Raw genomic sequence first — 22,094 nt, forward strand, 5'->3', positions numbered from 1 at the left:
CAGACCTACACTGGGATGCTACATAGCCCTACTTTTAGGCTCACTGATACCTTCCTAGCCGTGGAGGTTGGCACCCTAAAAACGAGAATTGGCGCCCCCACTCAACGTGGACTATCCCTCACTCCCCTACCAGTCCCTATTCAGACAGGAGGGAAAACAATAATCTGATAGTGTAGAAATGAAACTTCAGAATGCCCTATGCTCAAGCAAAACCTCAAACAATTGATGTTGCCCTGATGAAACCCCCACACAGGGTTATATTAACCAATAAATTGCTTGTCATATGTAGGTATGCCCTTATGATATTATAGCAATGAACATTAAAGTTGCCTTAGGCTACAGTAGGACCCCAGGATACTATTAAAGATAAAAAATCTAATACCTCCACATCATGACCATATGTGACAGACTAATATGTCCAACAGACAGATAATACAAACTAACCCCTCTCAAGGGTATATTCTGAATCATAGTATAATAAACAAAGTCACTTATCATGTGCAGGTCAACCCCGACGCGTTTCCCTGCATGTAGCGGTTCATCAGGAGGATCAATCAATAAACGTCATATCCATATATGATACCCAGATGATGCATGATGAGAGGGGTTAGTTTGTATTATCTGTCTGTTGGACATATTAGTCTGTCACATATGGTCATGATGTGGAGGTATTAGATTTTTTATCTTTAATAGTATCCTGGGGTCCTACTGTAGCCTAAGGCAACTTTAATGTTCATTGCTATAATATCATAAGGGCATACCTACATATAACAAGCAATTTATTGGTTAATATACCCCTGTGTGGGGGTTTTATCAGGACAACATCAATTGTTTGAGGTTTTGCTTGAGCATAGGGCATTCTGAAGTTTCATTTCTGCACTATCAGATTATTGTTTTCCCTCCTGTCTGAATAGGGACTGGTAGGGGAGTGAGGGATAGTCCACGTTGAGTGGGGGAGCCAATTCTCGTTTTTAGGGTGCCAACCTCCACGGCTAGGAAGGTATCAGTGAGCCTAAAAGTAGGGCTATGTAGCATCCCAGTGTAGGTCTGGTTATTTTTGGCATTGGCCATTTTTCACTGGGATAGGTGTTTTTTAATGTATAAAATAAATAATTCGTTTTAAGGGATTTATATGTTCGCACTATTTCTGATTCCCATGAGATATATATTTCATACGTTCGACTGTACATTTGGATGGCAACAAATATCTAACATCTATCATTCTCTATCAAGAACTGCCATCCCGCCCAGGTCACCCCCACTTTCCACACTTTAAGAAACATACAGGCCATCGACACCCAGAAACTTATGAAGAACTTGCAGTCATCATTGGCCCCTATCTCCTCCCTCTCATGTTCTCATTCTGCACAGAAGCATTACAATAAAACACTTCAAAGTGCCCTGGATGAAACTGCACCTCCTATACATAGAAAAACTAGGCACAGATGGCGACAACCATGGCACACGCTGCAAACACGCTTCCTACAGCGGTGCTCCAAGTGCGCCGAACGTCTGTGGAGAAAATCCCATCTACTTAAAGATTTCATCCATTATAAATTTATGCTTAAAACATACAACGCTGTGCCCTTCACCTCTCAAAACAAACCTATTTCAACACCCTCATCACCTCAATATCCAATAACCTGAAACATCTCTTTAAGGCCTCTTTCACACATCAGGTTTTCGCCGTCAGGCGCGATCCGGCGCTTTTGACAAAAACCGGATCCGGCGAAATGCAATGCCGGATCCGGTTTCCCCCCCATTGACTTGCATTAGAGCCGGATCGAGCCGGATGGCCATGCGTTTCATCCGGTTTTCGCCGGATCCGGCAATGCGTCGCGATCCGGCGTCTGGAAAAAACGGCTACTGTAACGTTTTTTGTCTCCGGCGAAAAAGCCGGATCCGGCGTGTCCGGCTTTTTCACACATTGAAAGCCTATAAGCGCCACAATGCGCCTGATCCGGCGACAGCCGGATCCAGTGGCCGGATCCGGTTTTTTTGGTCTGAGCATGCTCAGTAGCTCTGCCCACAAGACATATATAAAAGCAAGACAGTGGGACCCTCAGCCACACCCAACATGCCACCCAAGCCAAGAACCAGGAGCAGGAGAAGGCAGGAGACATCTGCAGCAGCACCATCAGCACGACCCCAATTGGAGCAGCATGCTGAACAACGGGAGGGGAGTCCAGCAGCAGATGAGAGACGGTAATTATCAAATCCCCCATTCCTCCAAACTAGGGCCATGGAATATCAAGATATTCATTGGCCCTTTGTTTATCTTTATTCAACAGCCGCCCAATAGATGCAGCAGCAATGGCAGCAGCAGGAACACCACCCACAGCCATGGAGTCTGGCCAGCAGGAAGACAGCACATCTTCTGGGAGCCCTCCCTCGCATCGTCAGCGTTTGACGGTAAGTTTTTATTTCCAAAATCCATCATCTCTGTAATATATGTCTATTCATTGCCTTTTATTTCAAAACAGGAATCACAAGATGAAGAGGAGCTCCCAGAAGAAGAAGGAAGGGGTGGACAGACACCTGGAGTGGGCTCACAATTGGTAAGATTTTGGCATCAAACGCAGAAACACAACATCACACTACACACAACACATAGAAAACAATGTTCTGCAGACCACACACAGCAAACAAATGCCTACATCCAAAGACATAACATTTTTTGTTTTCTTCTCTAGTCTTCCCAATCTGGTGCTCGGCCAAGAGGTCCTCGCAGTGCCTTCCAGGGTCGTCGGCGACAGCAACGCGGCGGTCACCAGCGTGTAAGTATAAATATTTTTGCTTTGTTTTTTTGCACTTTTTATTTCATTTCTTTTGTGGAGGCTAATTATGTTATTTTTGTCTTTTTCTTTAACAGCCTTCACAGCGTGCTCCCGACTCTGACGGTGAGGATGGAGGACTCGATGTGGACCACCTCATCGATCTCGTCAGAGAAAGGGAGCCGCTCTGGAATATGGCTGACCGCCGACACGCTGACCTGATCGTTACCTGACGACTCTGGGAGGAAATCTGTTCGCTCCTTGTGGGCCGCTGGGAGGACCTCGATGCTCGGGCCCAGATTAAAGAGCGGAAGTATATACAGTACCGGTTGCTTGATGTAAACCAGTGTTTCCCAAACTCCAGTCCTCGTGGTCCCCACGGATCATGTGTTCAGGATTTCTATTTACTATGGAAATCCTGAAAACATGACCCCTGGGGACCATGAGGACTGGAGTTTGGGAAACACTGATGTTGTATACTAACCACTCCTTTCTCGTTTCAGGGAACAGAATTGTGAATCGGTGGCGGTCTGTGAGGGATCGTTTCAAGAAGGAGTTCAATAAAGAGATGCGGGCCCCGAGTGGATCTGGAGGACGCAGGAGCAAGTACAAGTACGCACAAGCCCTGTCGTTCCTCCGGGAAACAATGGTCACTAGAAGGTAAATATTACACACCACATGTGAAAAAAAAATGTTAGATGTAACTTTTTTTTTTCAGCCAGGGCCATACCATGTCACTATTTTAATTGTTTTTTTTTCTCTTTATTCCACAGCACGGTGAGCAGCACTCGGGAGCCTGCACGATTGGACCCTTCTGTGGCGATCCCTGAGGAGACCGGCACCGAGGGACACTTCGACCGCCCCGGTACATCTGCACCTTCCCAGCCTTCCCACACATTCGACCCATCTGTCCCATCCACCAGCACAGGAGCATCGTGGCCGCCTACATTACATGAAGCTGCTGGTGAGGAGATCGCTTTCCCTTTACCCCACCCTTCTGCCCCTGCCACCTCTAGTACACCTGCGGGTACTGGGCGGCAGCGGCAGAGGGGTCAGGAAAAGACTTATGCGCCAGAGTTCTTGCATCTGAATGCATCTTTCCAGAACTGTCTAAAAGTCTTGTCAGAGCAAATCTCCGCAGGCTTTCAGCAGATCAACTCCAGCATTCTGGAGGTGAAGACACTTCTGCAAACCATGCATTCAGAAGCAAGATCTTCGCCAAACCACACCTTTTTCAGGTCTGTTGTGGAGCGCATGGAAACGCTATCTCCTACCCAGCAGATGCATGTAATGCATTCTTGCCACGGTGCTCTCCAGCAAGTTACCTCCCAACCTCCTCCTCCCACCACAGTAGTTCCTCCACCTGCACCCCCTCCAGCCACTTTCCATCCTCCCCCTCCTATTACATCTGCACCCCCTCCAGCCACTTTCCATCCTCCCCCTCCTATTACATACCATCCACCTCCCCAGTACCATCCACCTCCCCAGTACCAGCAACCTCCCCAGTACCAGCAACCTCCCCAGTACCAGACATCTCCTCACTTCCAGCAACCTGCCCCGTACCAAACTCCTTCCCCGTACCAAACTCCTTCCCCATACAACTTGCCATCAACATCATCTGTTCCTACAGTCCCTGCCCAACCCTCCACTCCACCGCCCACCACCTCTTCTGCCTCCCACATGTACACCCATTCTGTAGCTTTTTCCACACCATCACCTCTAACTGTTCCTTCCCCACCACGATCCCAATCCTCTCTCCACACTCCCATTGTCGAAGTGTCCCGCAGCCCCTCCAGCAGTATTTCCACCCCACACTACACAGATTTATGATGTGTTTTGTAATAAAAATGCCTAGTTGGTTTCAAACCTTTATTAAAAAAGTTTTTTTAACTTTAAAAACAGTTTACAAAAAATAAATATTTTAAATAAAAGTTAAATTATTGTTTACACTGGTTGTCTGTCATTTCTTTCTGCGGCGAAATATGTTTTAAAAAAAGGTTAAATACAGGGTATTTAAAAGGTAAAAAGGTATTCAAAACCAGGTATATAACTGTGGGTAAATTTTAGCTTTTTGCCACAGTTGTGTTCCTGGTTGTGTTTGAAGCAAAGTATTTCCCCTAAAAAGTTGTGTTTATTGTTGGTGATTTCCTAACAATGTACACAACTTTTGTTAAAAGGTGAAATACTTTGCATAAAACACAACCAGGTACACACCTGTGGCCTAAAGCTAAAAATAGAGACCATGACAAGATAGCCAACTTTGGTTGGCAAAGGTATATACTGTTGGTACAGAAGGTACACAAGTTTGGTTAAGGGCACAAATCTTTCACACTCTGTCATCCTGCCAGTGTACTCTGCCTTGAGGTGACAAAGTATAGTGCAAAATTGTCCCTCATTACTGAAACCGTCACAGAACTTCTAGTGGTAATGTCATGGTAATCTTGCAAGGTGGTTTCTTCAGAGGTGTCCTCAATGGAAATGGGTTCCTTGCAGATAACAAAATTGTGGAGTACCACGCAAGCTTTGATCACCTCGTCCACAGTTTGTCTTGAGGTTGATCGCAGTCAATAGGACCCGCCATTTGGCTGTCAGAATACCAAAGGTACATTCAACCATTCTTCTTGCTCTTGTGAGGCGGTAATTAAAAATGCGTTTTGTTCTTGTCAATCCTCTGCTAGAGTACGGTTTCAAAAGGTGTTCTGACAGCTGGAAGGCTTCATCCCCTACACAGACAAATGGCATAGGTGGACCAGATGTTTGCGGCAGCGGTCTAGGTGGTGGGAACTGGAAGGTGTTTCCATACAGTTTACGCCCCATGGCAGACAGTTTGAAAACTTGAGAGTCATTGGAGCGGCCATAGGCCCCAATATCAACAGCAATAAATTTGTATTCCGCATCAGCGATGGCCATGAGGACAATTGAAAAATATTTCTTGTAATTGAAATATTCCGATCCCGATCCGGCTGGCTTTACAATGCGGATATGTTTCCCGTCCACAGCGCCCAAGCAGTTGGGAAACTGACATATCTGTTGAAACTTTTCTGAAATTTCAATCCACCTCTCTGTTGTGGGCTCTGGTAAAAACTCTTCAGCTAAGGAGTCCCACAGTGCACGGCATGTGTACTTCACTATTCCAGATATGGTGGAAATCCCGAGTCTGTACTGGAAATGCAGTGACGAAAGGGATTCTCCAGTTGCAAGAAATCTGTGGGGAATTAAAAAACAATCAATTAGTTTTAAATCACGGCATTACATACCAAAACTGAGCTATAACACTTGGAGATACAAACTACCACCAACAAGATTGCAGTGAAAGTGTGCTCTGATGCGAGCATATCCAATAAATGTGCCTTACCTTAAAGTCACCATCAGATGCTCTGCGGGTGAAACAGAGAAGCGGCAATAGGTGTCCGCTTTTCTTATGAGGTGTGCAATGCGCTCCCACCAAGTAATCAAAATTCTCCATTTTCATCCGAACATATCCAAAAAATGTATCCGGGTTTCGTCGAAGGTCCATGCAGAGTATAGAATAGACCCCACGCGTCATTCTCTTGGCTGTGATGGGGTGGATCCACAAACGTCGTCTACGATGCCTGATGCGCTGCTGTCTCGCTCTCCTCCAGAACAATCACCCTCAAACGATTCGCCTCCGCTGTAAAATCCGCCAAATTCTTCAAAATATTTCCAATGACAACATCCATCTTCGCCAGTAACTTGCTCTTCTCTCCAACCTGCACTTTCTCCTCTACAACCTGTCAAAGAAGGGCTGTAGGAACACGCTATATATAGTTTTCCAGTAGCCAATCCCGTTCGGAAGGCCACAAGGGGTGTTTTTAAAAACCGGATCCGGCGTAATCCGTCGAAAAACGGATAGAGAACCGGATGAGACGAATCCAGTTTTGTCTGTCAAGAACAAGACGGATCCGGCAGAAAACCGGATCCGTCACATCCGGTTTTACAAAACATTTGCCGGATCCGGCGTTCCGGCACGACGCCGGATCGCGCCTGACGCCGAAAACCTGATGTGTGAAAGTAGCATAACACTTTTCATTCCCTACTCAACCCAAGAGTGCAGGCCCCAACCACGGATCTCCTCGCTGACGATCTGGCTAATTATTTCAAAGAAAAAATTGACCTATATGACAGGATATTTTCTCCCAATCACCTCATACCATGCACTGTCCTCCCTCCCCCACTGCATCTAGCTCACTCTCTGATTTTGAACCAGTAACAGAAGAAGTAGTAATCAGGCTCCTTGCATCTTCTCGCCCTACCACTTGCACCAGTGACCCCATTCCATCACATCTCCAGTCCCTTTCCCCTGCTGTTATCCCTCACCTAACAAAAATATTTAACCTCTCTCTCTCTTCTGGTATCTTTCCCTCCTCATTTAAGCACGCCATCATACAGCCATTACTTAAAAAACCATCCCTCGACCAAAACTTTGCCGCTAACTATAGACCGGTCTCTAATCTTCCCTTTATCTCTAAACTCATGGAACGCCTGGTTTACGCCCGACTTATCCGCTATCTCTCAGATAACTCTCTCCTCGAACCTCTACAATTCAGTTTCCGCTCTCTACATTCTACTGAAACTGCCCTCACTAAAGTCTCTAATGATCTTGTAACAACTAAATCTAATGGTCACTACTCCATGCTAATTCTCTTGGCTCTCTCCGCAGCATTCAACACTGTGGAACATCAGCTCTTCCTCACTATGCTCTGTTCTAATGGCCTCAATGACACCGTTCTCTCTTGGTTCTCCTCCTGTCTCTCTGACTGCTCCTTTACTGTATCTTTTGCTGGCTCCTCCTCCTCTCATCTTCCCCTTACTGTTGGGGTTCCTCAAGGATCAGTTCTAGGCCCTCTCCTCTTCTCTTTGTATACTGCCCCTGTTGGTCAATCAGTATATTTGGGTTCCAGTACCATCTGTATGCTGATGACCCCCAATTACACACGTCTCCTGATATCACGCCTGCCTTTTTGGAAAACACCAGTGATTGTCTTACGGCAGTCTCTAACATCATGTCCTCCCTCTATCTGAAACTGAACCTGTCAAAAACTGAACTCCTTGTGTTTCCTCCTTCTACTGACCTACCTATGCCCGACATTGCCATTTCCATGTGTGGTTCCACCATTGCTCCCCAGCAACTTGCCCGCTGTCTTAGGGTCAAACTTCATTCCGAGCTTTCATTCGCCCCCCCACATCCGATCACTGGCTCGCTCTTGTTATCTGCACCTCAAAAACAATTCTAGAATTCGACCCTTTCTTACTTTTGACTCTGCTAAAACTCACTGTTTCTCTTATTCATTCTCGTCTGGACTATTGTAACTCTCTACTAATCGGTCTCCCTCTTACCAAAACTCTCCCCTCTCCAATCCATCCTGAATGCTGCAGCTAGGATCATATTCTCACCAATCGTTACACCGATGCCTCTACCTTGTTCCACTGGTTACCTATCCACTCTATAATTTAGTATAAACTTATTACCCTCACCCACAAAGCACTCCATGGCTCAGCACCACCCTACATCTCCTCCCTCATCTCAGCCAACCCCCCACCCGTGGCCTCTGTTCTGCTAATGACCTGAGGTTAACATCCTCATTAATCAGAACCTCCCACTCCCGTCTCCAAGAATCTTCACAGGCTGCGCCAATTCTTTGGAATGCACTACCCAGGTTAATACGAATAAACCCCACAGTTTTAAGCATGCCCTAAAAATGCATTTGTTCAGACTGGCCTATCGCTTCAATGCATTAACCTAAATATCCCTGTGTGGCTCATTCAAAAAAAACAAAACAAGCTAAGTCACAGAAAAACCAGAGAGGTTGGTAACTATGCAGATTCCTGATCCTAACCACACAACTAGCAGCAGCCGTGGAGCGTACCTACGATGATCCTAGATGCTTTGTCACAGCCGGAGAACTAAATAAGCCTGAAGCAAGAAAAGGGGAAAACTAACTGCCCCAGAGCAAACCCCAAAGGAAAGACAGCCCCCACACATGTATTGACGGTGAAACAAGATGAAAGCACAAACAGGCAGGAAAATAGGCTGCGCAAATGATGGGGCCCAAACTAACTAGAAAGGATAGGAAAGGAAAGACACGGTCTGCAAAAAAACCCTACAAAAATAATGTCCAACACTTCTGATAGCAAAATTAACCCTGAAGTCACTAGACTTCTCCCACTATATCAGCACTCTGAAATATTCTGAGACAGAGCAAAAAGGCCAATCTAATAAGGGACAAAAAGAAAATTGGCAAATATAGATAAATAAGAGTGGAAATTCAGCACAGCCCCAGCCGGGGCTGGCTGACCACACAAAAAACTGAATAGACCAACAAAATCAAGTGTGAACATTAGCAGAAAAACTTAGCTTTAGATGACAGGAACAGAGCTGAAAACCAAGACCTGACAAGCAGAAGGAATCACCAGCACCAGAATAGGGCGTCGGCTGTCTTAAATCCAGTCTGAGATTCCTGAGGTCCAATCGTCATCCTCATTATCAGGTGGCAGATCTCTACTGATTAAATCTGCCTCACTACCTCCTGTTACCACCAGAGGGAGCCTGGCAGGAGAACTCACAACTGGTAGACCAGAAAATGAACTCACAACACCCAACACTTCAGGAGCAGTGCTACTTATGGGCCAGTTACCTTCCTCGGTGGCACTGGTCAGGGACATGGCATCACCTTCCTCACGGTTCCCATGCACCTCCCCATTTCCTGTAGCATCGACGCTTGCTCCTGCTAGGGGCTCCTCAGCCATCTCACTCCGCAGAGCGATGGAGCTGAGCACTCCTGTACCTGTGGGCACATCAACCTTTGCAGAAAAATAATCAGATTCAGTTGGCACAGATACATCACTATCGGCATCATACCTAGGGAAAGAATGGTCAGATTCCGTTGGCACATTTACATCATCATTCCTAGGGAAAGAATGGTTATCAGTGGCATCATTACTCAATAAAGCATTGTCAGGTAACACATTCAGTTTTCCATCATCATCATTGTTAGCATCACCTTATGATCAGATTGGGGAGGGGTGTAAGGGACGTAGTATGCAGCCATGTTCCCCAAATCAGTCCCCAACAAAACATCAGTGGGCAGGTTTTCGGACACCCTCGCTTCCCTCACCCCGTTCCCAGCACCCCAATAAAGAAAAACCCGGGCCATCGGCAAGGGGCAGCGGACACCCCCAATCCTGGTGACAGTTAGGGTTTTCCCCTCAATCATCTCTTCACGGGTCGCAAGGTTAGGTCGGATGAGGGTCCGTTCAGCCCTGGTGTCCTTGAAGCCGGTAGCAAGACGGGCCCCCACCCAGACGGGCTGCACATTGTCATCAATTCTCCCAACCACCCCACCCACCAAAAGAATGGCTGCGTCGGGCCCGGAGGCCTTGGCTGGGGAGTTCTGCCTCTTCGGACAGTTGGCGCTGATATGACCAGTCTGATTGCAGACAAAACTCTTGCGAGTGTCTGAAGTAGGCCTGGTGTTGGCAAAAGGGACAGGGTCTCTGGAGGGACGTCTGGCAGGGGCACTAAGGTTGGTTGCAGGCATACCCCCTCTCCAGCTGGCGGTGATTGGCCACCGTGTCTCTGGCTTGTGGTTGGCCTCATAGTTGTCGGCGAGTTGCACTGCTTTGTCCGCATTCATTGGTTCTCGGTCCATTATGAACTGTCGGACCTCAGCTGGGCAGAGTTGCAGGAACTGGTCTTTGATCATCAGGTCCCTCAGCCTCCCAAAGGTGTCGACTGTCCATGGATCCACTGGTCAAAGTGGGTCCTGAGTCCTTGTGCCATATCACTATAACTGTCGTGTGGGCTACGTTGGAGGTTCCGGAACTTCTTTCGGTGTACCTCAGGTGTCAGCCTTTATTTAGTGATCAGGGCCTGCTTGATGGCCCTGTAGATGTTATCTTGGTCTGGCGGGAGAGAAGGAAACTCCTCCAGGGCTTTGCCTTTTAGCCCTGGGGTCAAGTACCTGGCCCATTGGTCCGTAGGCAGCTGGTACTGTCGACACGCCTTCTCAAAGGCCCGTAGAAAAGTGTCCAGGTCCCCGTCCTTCTCCATCATGGGGGAAATGCTCTGGACGGGGTTTTGGACTCTGAGTGCTGCTGGGCTCACTGCTCCGGGCTGTGGAGGGTATCCCCAGCTGGGCCATCTCCAGTTCATGGTTTCCCTGAGCCTGGTGCTCCGCTCTCTCAGCCTCTACTTGGCACTCAGCTCTCTCCACCTTCTGCTTGGGTTTCTCTTGGGCTTCTCTGATCAGCAGCAGACGTCCATCATTGTCTTCGGCAGGGAGTTTTTGTAGGGCCATTTGCAGATAGCAGTCCAGTGCTCCCTGACTGCCGGTCAGGCTGGCCTGCACCAGCTGGACCTCTGCAGCGGCACCATCGGCACTGGTACTGCCTGCTGTGCCCTGGCTCTCATCCCATTGCATCAGAGCCGCGATCAACTGGTCTTTGGTTCGGTTGGCGGCGTCAATCTGCTTTGACATGCACAGGGCCCGAAGGGCATCCCTCTTCAGATGCAGACCCCTGATCCTAACAGAAGCTTCCACCTGCCCCAAAGAAAATCATGGATGAAGCCCAAAGTTACAGAAGAAAGGAGACATCAAAGTGGCAGAACTAGCCCTATTGTTTAGCGCGAATTTGGCCAAGGGCAAAAATGAGACCCAATCATCCTGATCAGCAGATATGAAACATCTCAAATAGGACTCCAAAGTCTGGTTTGTTCTCTCAGTCTGCCCATTGGTCTGAGGATGAAATGCAGAGGAGAAAGAAAACTGAATTCCCAGTTTGGAACAAAAAGCTCTCCAAAATCTGGAAACAAACTGGACTCCTCTGTCCGATACAATGTTCTCAGGAATCCCGTGCAAATTAACCACTTGTAAAAACAAGGGCACCAACTCAGAAGAAGATGGCAACATTGGGAGTTGTACAAGATGGACCATCTTAGAAAATCTATCACAGATCACACAAATAACAGTCATTCTCTGAGAGACAGATCAGAAATAAAATCCTTTGAGATATTCCTGCTACTACATGTGGGGACAAATGACACCGCAAGAAATGACCTGGAAATCATCTGCAGAGACTTTGAAGACTTAGGCAAGAAAGTGAAAGAACTGGGAGCGCAGGTGGTCTTCTCTTCCATCCTCCCAGTGGATGGCCATGGAACAAGGAGGTGGAATAAGATTCTGCAGGTGAACAACTGGCTACGTCGATGGTGCCGTCAGCAACGATTTGGATTTCTGGATCACGGAGTGAACTACTTATACTATGGACTACTTGCTAGAGATGGGGTGCACCTTACGAAGACTGGAAAGCATGTATTTGGAAGTCGCCTTGCTACACTTGTAAGGAGAGCTTTAAACTAGAACAACATGGGAAGGGAAGCAAAAGACCAGAAAAAGCCATACACCTGACAAATGCTATTGAGAACTCTGCTATTAGAAGTGGAAAGGAAGAACAAAGACGAAAGAATCTAATTAATAAAAATATTGGAGAAAGAGAAACCAATCACAAACTAAAATGTTTCTATACTAATGCACAAAGCATGGGCAACAAACAAGGAGAATTGGAACTACTAACACAGGAACAGAAATATGATGTAATTGGAATCACTGAAACTTGGTGGGACAATACACATGATTGGAATACAAGACTAGAAGGATACAACTTATTTGCAAGAAACAGACTTGATAAACGAGGAGGGGGTGTCGCATTGTATGTTCGAAACGCGTATATCTGCACAGAGATTGAAGCTTCAGAGACTGGGAGTTCTGTGGAAACTGTTTGGGTAAGAATACAAGGACAGAACAATGAAAAGGACACCATTGTAGGCATTTACTACAGGCCGCCTGTGCAAGCCGAAGATATAGATGAACTCTTTATGCATCAGATGGCCAAGTTCTCCAAAAAATATGACATAGTTGTCATGGGAGATTTCAACTATCCAGACATTTGTTGGGAATCTCTCTCAGGCAAAACTAACAGGTCAAGGAAATTCTTATCCTCTCTTGCTGACAACTTTATCTTCCAAAAGGTAAGGGAGAAAACAAGGGGAACTGCTACCTTGGATCTAATCCTTATAAACAGGGAGGAAATGGTTGAGGAGGTAAAAGTGGCTGGGACCCTAGGAGGTAGCGACCATGCTATTTTAGAATTTTGGATTACTAGAGGTGGAAGACCTGTGAAGACTCAGACGTCAAGGTTAGATTTCAGAAAGGCAGATTTTAAGGGATTTAGAAAGAGAATTGGAGGGATCCAATGGCTGGATATCCTTAAAGACAAAAATGTCCAGGAAGGATGGGAAATCTTGAAAAATGAAATTCTCAAAGCACAGTTGTTAACAATTCCGAAAAGAGGGAAGAATAGGAAGCATTTAAGGAAACCAGGATGGATGAACACAGAACTTAAGCACATGCTAAAAAGGAAGAAAAAAATGTTTATAAAATGGAAAGAGGGAGGCATATCTAAAGAAGAATATAATGCTGTCTGCAGAACCTGCAGGGCACAAATCAGATTAGCTAAAGCTGAAAATGAACTGAGGCTTGCAAGAGATGTCAAAAGCAATAATAAAGGATTTTGGGGATATGTCAAAAGTAAAAGAAAAGTCAAAGATGCTATAGGATTTTTACAGGATGAAAATGATGAAATGGTAAGACAGGATGTTGAGAAGGCTGAACTTTTAAATTCCTATTTTGCATCTGTTTTCTCTCAGAAAGGAAATGCAACATCAACTGTTATTCACTGTCCTATTAAGGGAATAGAAGAATCCAGGATATCTATAAACAGAAAGATAGTGAGGAAACACTTAGCTAACCTAAATGAATTCAAGTCTCCAGGTCCAGATGAATTACACCCCAGAGTACTGAAGGAGATAGCAGAAGAAATTTTTGAACCCCTCTCCATAATCTTTGAAAATTCTTGGAGAACAGGAGAAGTGCCAGAAGACTGGAGAAGAGCAAATGTTGTTCCTATCTTCAAAAAGGGGAAGAAGGTGGACCCAGGCAACTATAGGCCGGTGAGTCTGACTTCTATACCAGGAAAGATCTTTGAACAAATTATTAAACAACATGTATGTCAATACCTGGATAAGAATGAAGTGATTAAACAGAGTCAGCATGGGTTTCTAACTAATAAGTCATGTCAGACTAACTTAATTTCCTTCTATGACGGTATCACTGATTGGGTGGATCAAGGAAATGCTGTAGATATAGTATATCTTGACTTCAGCAAAGCATTTGACAAAGTCTCTCATACAATCCTTATTGAAAAAATGACTAAGTATGGAATGGACAAGGCAACTGTTAGGTGGATTCATAACTGGCTTAGTGATCGGACCCAAAGAGTGGTCGTAAATGGCTGCACATCCAGTTGGAAGAATGTCTCAAGTGGGGTACCACAGGGCTCTGTCCTGGGCCCTGTATTGTTCAACATCTTTATCAACGATTTAGATGAAGGAATTGAGGGTAAACTGATTAAATTTGCTGATGACACAAAGCTAGGAGGGATAGCTAATACTAGAGAAGAGAGAGAGAGGATTCAAAAAGATTTAAATAAACTGGAGAAGTGGGCAGCAACTAACAGAATGGTTTTTAACAGGGAGAAATGCAAAGTACTACATCTGGGCAATAAAAATGAAAAAAGCATATATAGAATGGGAGGAATAGGGCTAAGTGACAGCACATGTGAAAAAGACTTGGGTATACTAATAGATCACAGACTGAATATGAGTCAACAGTGTGATGCAGCAGCAAAAAAGGCAAATGCAATTCTAGGATGTATTAACAGAAGCATACAGTCTAGATCACGTGAAGTCATTATTTCCGTCTACTCCTCTTTGGTCAGACCTCATCTGGAATATTGTGTCCAGTTTTGGGCACCACATTTTAAAAAAGACATCAACAAACTGGAGCAAGTTCAGAAAAGAGCGACCAGAATGGTGACCGGTCTGCAAACCCTGTCTTATGAGGAAAGGTTGCAGGATTTGGGAATGTTTAGTTTGCAAAAGAGAAGACTGAGAGGAGACTTAATAGCTGTCTACAAATATCTAAAGGGCTGTCACATTGTAGAAGGATCAACTTTATTCTCATTTGCACAAGGAAAGACTAGAAGCAATGGGATGAAACTGAATGGGAAGAGACACAGATTAGATATTAGAAAAAACTTTTTGACAGTTAGAGTGATCAATGAGTGGAACAGGCTGCCACGAGAAGTGGTGAGTTCTCCTTCAATGGAAGTCTTCAAACAGGCTGGACAGACATCTGACTGGGATGATTTAGCGAATCCTGCTTTGAGCAGGGGGTTGGACCAGATGGCCCAGGAGGTCCCTTCCAACTCTACGATTCTATGATTCTATGATTCTATGAAAAACAAGGGCACCAACTCAGAAGAAGATGGCAACATTGGGAGTTGTACAAGATGGACCATCTTAGAAAATCTATCACAGATCACACAAATAACAGTCATTCTCTGAGAGACAGATCAGAAATAAAATCCTTTGAGATATGGGTCTATGGCCTCCTGGGCACCGGCAGGGGCATCAACAAACCACTAGTACGAGAACAGGGCTTGGACCGAGAGCAAGTCCCATAGGACTGCACAAAATTCCTGACATCACGAGATAAGGCAGGCCACCAAAAAGACCGACTCACCAAATCTCTGGTACCAAAGATGCCTGGATGACCAGCCAACGCGGAGCAATGAATTTCAGACATTACTCTTCTCCTCCACTGGTCAAGGACATACAATTTTCCCATAGGGCTTCGTTCAGGTTTATCCTTCTGAAATTTCTCCAGGGCACATCTCAAATCAGGAGAGATAGCGGAAAGAACTACACCCTCATTTAGACTGGTAGTAGGCTCGGTCACATCAAGAGAATCCGCAAAGAAACTTCTAGAAAGGGCGTCTGCCTTAACATTCTTAGTGCCAGGAAGAAAGGAGACCACAAAATTAAAACGCGCGAAAAACAAGGCCCATCTTTCCTGTCTAGGATTCAAGCGCTTGGCTGACTCAAGATAAATCAAATTCTTGCGATCGGTGAGGACCATATCTTGATGTCTAGCTCCCTCAACCAATGTCTCCACTCTTCAAATGCCCACTTCATGGCCAACAATTCCCGATTCCCCACGTCATAGTTACGTTCAGATGGAGAAAATGTTCGCAAAAAGAAGGCACAGGGATTCATCTTAGAGGTTACCGGATCTCTTTGAGACGAAACGGCTCCTGCTCCAATCTCAGAAGCATCTATCTCCACCTGAAATGGGAGTAAAACATCAGGTTGCCGTTGAATCGGAGCAGAAGTGAATCTGTGCTTAAGCTCCTAAAATGCCGAGACTGCCTCTGGAGACCAATTCACCACGTCAGCGCCCTTTTTGGTCAAATCCATCAGAGGTTTAACAATACCAGAAAAATTGCTTATAAATTTAAGGTAGAAATTAGCAAAACCCAAAAACTTCTGAAGAGCCTTCAGAGAAGTTGGCTGAACCCAATCATAAATGGCCTGTACCTTGGCCGGGTCCATTTCAATAGCAGATGGGGACAAAATTAATCCCAAAAACGAAATCCTCTGTACACCAAAAAGACATTTCGATCCCTTAACATACAGAGTATTTTCCCTCAAAATCCGGAACACAGTCCGAACATGTTCCACATGAGAATCCCAATCACTGGAAAATACCATCCAGATATATGATCAAAAACATATCCACAAAGTCCCAGAAAATATCGTTCATAAAAGATTGGAAGATGGAAGGGGCATTAGTGAGCCCAAAAGGCATCACCAGGTACTCAAAATGTCCCTCTGGAGTATTAAACGCAGTCTTCCATTCATCATCGTGCTTGATGCAAACAAGATTATACGCCCCCCTGAGGTCAAGTTTGGTAAACCAAAAAACACTTTTAACTCTGGAAAATAAATCAGAAATCAGGGGTAACGGGTACTGATATTTAACAGTGATTTTGTTAAGGGAACGATAGTCAATACATGGTCAAAGGTGAAGAAGATGGTCTGATATGACCCTTCTCCAATGACTCCTTGATATAAGATCGCATAGCATCATGTTCAGATACCGATAAGTTGAAAAGTCGACCCTTGGGAAATTTACAACCGGGCATTTACTCAATTGCGCAGTCATAACTCCTATGAGGAGGCAAAAATGCGGACTTACTCTCACTAAATACATCAGAAAAATCAGCCAAATAGTCAGGAACATCTTGAGACTGGGGAGAGGTGGAGAAAACAGGAGTGTCACTAAGAACACATTGACAACCCCAACTCACCACAGACACAGATTTCGAATCCAAAACAGGATTATGGGTTTGCAACCAAGGAAAACCCAGTTCAATAATATCATGTAAATTGTGCAACACCAAAAATTTACAATTCTCTTGATGGTCTGGGGCGACCTGCATTATCACCTGGGTCCAAAACTGGGGTTTATTCTCCACCAAAGGGGTAGCATCAATCCCCCTCAAGGGAATAGGGGTCCGCAGGAGCACCATGGGGAAACCACAACGTTTGTCAAGATCCATCAGATTCAAAGCTGCTCCTGAATCAACAAAGGCCTTAGCAGAAAATGTAAAACAGAAGCCGCGGAGACACCATCACATGTTTCTCAACGCAAGCAATGACTAGCCAGGTCTTTCACCGGGAAGGAACAACCACGGGAAGGGCAGTCTCCAATGAAGGAAACCACCTATGCCAAAACATGGTATCCATCCACAGACAGCTGTTTCGGGGTATTTGCCCCTCATCAGTGTGGAGTAGGAAACTGGCTAGTAGGAGCAATGCCTAGTAGAAGACTGTGATAAATGACGATGATTGACCTCATGGAGATCAACATCCAACACTGCGGAGACACCATCACGTGTTTCTCAACGCAGTGATTCTAGAGCACTGCCCCCATCCCTTATGGGAAATATGTAAAACATGCAAAGCAGAAGCCGCGGAGACACCATCACATGTTTCTCAACGCAAGCAATAACTAGCCAGGTCTTTCACCGGGAAGGAACAACCACGGGAAGGGCAGTCTCCAATGAAGGAAACCACCTATGCCAAAACATGGTATCCATCCACAGACAGCTGTTTCGGGGTATTTGCCCCTCATCAGTGTGGAGTAGGAAACTGGCTAGTAGGAGCAATGCCTAGTACAAGACTGTGATAAATGACAATGATTGACCTCATGGAGATCAACATCCAACACTGCGGAGACACCATCACGTGTTTCTCAACGCAGTGATTCTAGAGCACTGCCCCCATCCCTTATGGGAAATATGTAAAACATGCAAAACAGAAGCCGCGGAGACACCATCACATGTTTCTCAACGCAAGCAATGACTAGCCAGGTCTTTCACCGGGAAGGAACAACCACGGGAAGTCAGTCTCCAATGAAGGAAACCACCTATGCCAAAACATGGTATCCATCCACAGACAGCTGTTTCGGGGTATTTGCCCCTCACCAGTGTGGAGTAGGAAACTGGCTAGTAGGAGCAATGCCTAGTAGAAGACTGTGATAAATGACGATGATTGACCTCATGGAGATCAACATCCAACACTACGGAGACACCATCACGTGTTTCTCAACGCAGTGATTCTAGAGCACTGCCCCCATCCCTTATGGGAAATATGTAAAACATGCAAAACAGAAGCCGCGGAGACACCATCACATGTTTCTCAACGTGGTTGTTCCTTCCCGGTGAAAGACCTGGCTAGTCATTGCTTGCATTGAGAAACATGTGATGGTGTCTCCGCGGCTTCTGTTTTGCATGTTTTACATATTTCCCATAAGGGATGGGGGCAGTGCTCTAGAATCACTGCGTTGAGAAATGCGTGATGGTGTCTCCGCAGTGTTGGATGTTGATCTCCATGAGGTCAATCATCGTCATTTATCACTTAGCAGAAAATGTAGTCAAGGAGCAGATCAAGGTAACCACCAACAGGAACTTAGGCTGTACACTGCCCGCAGCAAATGAGTGAGCAAAATGTTTTTTCTCGTTTAGGGCAGACAGAAATAATATGAGAGGCGTCCCCACAATAGAAGCATAACTTATTACGCCTTCTAAACTCTTGATGTTGCGCCCTAGACAAAACCCTATCGCACTGCATTGGTTCAGAAGTTTGTTCAAAAGGCAGCACCGCCTCTTGCATATTTTTACGTTCACGTAAACGTCGATCAATTTGAATGGCTAATGACATGGAGTCGTTAACACCAGAGGGGACAGGAAATTCCACCATAACATCTTTTACAGTTTCTGCCAGACCTTTCCGAAAGAGAGCTGCTAGGGCATCATCCTTCCATTTAGTAAGGACCACCCACTTTCGGAACTTCTGGCAATATAACTCCACAGCATCCTGACCCTCGTTCAATGCAAATAAGGTTTTCTCAGCTTGATCAGTAGCATTAGGTTCATCATACAACAACCCCAGGGCTTGAAAAAACGCATCTACATTAGCCAGAATAGGATCTCCAGGGGTCAGAGAAAAAGCCCAATCCTGGGGATCGCCTCTCAGCAGGGAGATGACAATGTTAACCTGCTGCACCGAGCTCCCCCATGAATTAGGTTTCAAAGCAAGAACTAGTTTACAGTTATTCTTGAAATTCAAAAACTTTTACAGATCCCCTGAAATCACATCAGGAGTAGGGATCTTTGGTTCTACAGCAGATGATAGAGCGAGATAGGCAGAAATTCCCCGCACTTCAGCAGCGAGCTGCTCAACACAATCGGACAATTGCTTAGTCTCCATTAAGGAAAAAAAATCCTCCTATGGCACCAGACAAAAAAAAAAACATAAAAAATTCTGACACTTTTTTTTTATACAATTCTTTCCTTCTGAGTACCCTAAAGTCTACAGTTTTGGCTGGTGATTCTGTTATGAACGAGTCACCGAGGAGGATGGCAGGAACAGGCTAAGCCACCAGGAAACCAGAGAGGTTGGTAACTCAGCGGATTGCAGACCCCTGATCCTAACATCACAACTAGCAGTAGCCGTGGAGCGTTCCTACGATGCCCTAGACGCCTCGGCACAGCCGGAGAACTAACTAAGCCTAAAGCCAGAAAGGTGAAATCTAAACTGCCCCGGAGCAGATCCCTAAAGGACTAGATAGCCCCCAAACATATTGTCGGTGAGACAAGATGAGACACAAACTTAGGCAGAAAATAGACTGAGCAAATGATGGGGCCCAAACTGTCTAGATAGGACAGAAAAGACACTGTCTGCAATCACGCAAAAACCCTAAAAATCCAACACATCTGATATACAAAAAACCCAAGGCTACACGACCTCACCCCCGCTAGATCAACACTCTGGTGTAAACTGGAAGCAAAACAAAAGATACTAATATAACAGGACTGAACAGACTGACACAAGCTGTAACATATGGAGCGGGGCCCAGCACTGCCCCCAGCATGGAGTACGCTGAACCCTCGCAACAAAGCAGAAAGCAAAAAAAGACACAACCAGATTAGATGCAAAGGATTAGCAAAAGAATCACTTAACTGAACCATGCAGATCAGGCAGGAGACAGAAGAACTCAAAATGCACAAGGAGGAAATCACCAGCAACCACTAATGGAAGCCAGCTCACTTATATGCTCCCAGACAGTAATCCTAGATTGCCAATCATCGTCGTCAGGTGGCAAACTTACATCAAACTGGTCAGCTCCACTACTCCCAGTAACCACCAGAGGGAGCTCCGGCTCAGAAGTCCGAGCAAGGGAATTCACAACAGGGTACCCGCAAGTACACACAATTGTCTCAGGACTAGTAAACACTGAGTTTTGTTCTCCAAAACTTTTCGCTGCAGGGTCCTCGCAGAACCATGCAATTCTTTAGTGAGAGGAATGATTGCTCAGACCAGATCACTAATACTCTATGATCCCACCGCTCTGCCACCAATATGTCATGATCCCACTGCTGACACCGAAATGTCACGGACGGGGGTGTGCGTTACCTACTGCCGCACACAGCTACCACACGTGCAGAGGGGCTTATCTTAGTTATCCCACTGCTGCCACAATGTGATAAAAACAGCAAGCTAGTATTGCCCTAACAATTTACCGCAGGGGGGTTTATTTTGATTATCCCACCGCTGCTCCCAACACTTCACGAACTGCAGGGCTTTATGTATATCCCACTTTTCAGTTCCACTTTGGAACTCACAGCTCTCCGGCGGCCCCCCTTTACCCTCAGGTCAATCAGGGAACTACACCTGGGATATTTGGTCGCCGGATGGCTGCTTTAATGTGGACTGGTCACCCGGCACGCTGCAGTGAGGGAATTATAAATGCTCTGGCCACAGCCACACAAAAGCTTATAAAACCCCTTCCGTCGCTGTCAGCAGAACCCAGAACAAACTTCGCTGCCACCAGCTGCGATTACTCTATTAATTAATAACTAATAAAGGGGTCTGAAGCCAACCCAAATTAGTAGCGTAATTATCTTATAGGCATGTGAATTCGTCACAGAGCAAGGAGACAAAACTAATAATTTTATATTTTATCCCAAAAGCTAGGCAGTGTTTACAGAAGATAAAGAGGTTTTACAATAGTGAGACAATAAAAGTATGTACAATGCGAATACAAATTAAAAAAGTTTAAAAGCAGAAATCCAACTTACATATTGCTTGGATCATCTTTAGGCAGAACCATGCGGGAAGGAGGTGTCAAAAATCCCCATTCATTTGAGACCTTAATGCCACGGCATCCCCAGCTAGAATTAGGGAAGGGGTAGGGGAAATACCTTATACCTTTGGGCTTGTGGCACTACTAAAGGGGCTGAGTTATGGCCGCCCTCCCCTTCTCTGAGTACAGACTTGGTTCTGGAAACTGATGCTAATCATACCTTGCAAAGGGTACCTCGTATAGAGATGCACATAGTATCTTATCCAGCTTGTCGCTGGCATTCGTCCAAAATCAAACACGGAATAGATATTTCAAACCATTCAAGAAAAATCCATTTCTCTGGTTCTGTTGGCGCTGGAACCGTGAAAAATATGGGCCATGAAGCTTAGTCGGCGCACGGTGCAGAAATGCAAGATTCATATTTTTATCTTAATCTAGCGGCGTTCTATGACCACATGATTAGATTCTCATTATTGTCTATGAGGAGCTGGGCACATGTTAGAACAAAGAAGCCCCCTGCGGTGAGGAGGGAAATCCTTCACTGATATCTCAGATTACACTGCTAAGGCGAACACACAGAGCTGCAAACGCTGAAGAGCTGAAATTGCAGGCATGCCCAGCAGGGGGCTGTGAGGGGGGGTCAGACCCTCACGACAGGCATATCATTCAGTATGTGAATGGAAAATTCTGG

The sequence above is a fragment of the Dendrobates tinctorius genome, unplaced genomic scaffold, assembly GCF_039654945.1.
Source record: "Dendrobates tinctorius isolate UK_male_01 unplaced genomic scaffold, ASM3965494v1 ptg000063l, whole genome shotgun sequence".
Classification (NCBI taxonomy): Eukaryota; Metazoa; Chordata; class Amphibia; order Anura; family Dendrobatidae; genus Dendrobates; species Dendrobates tinctorius.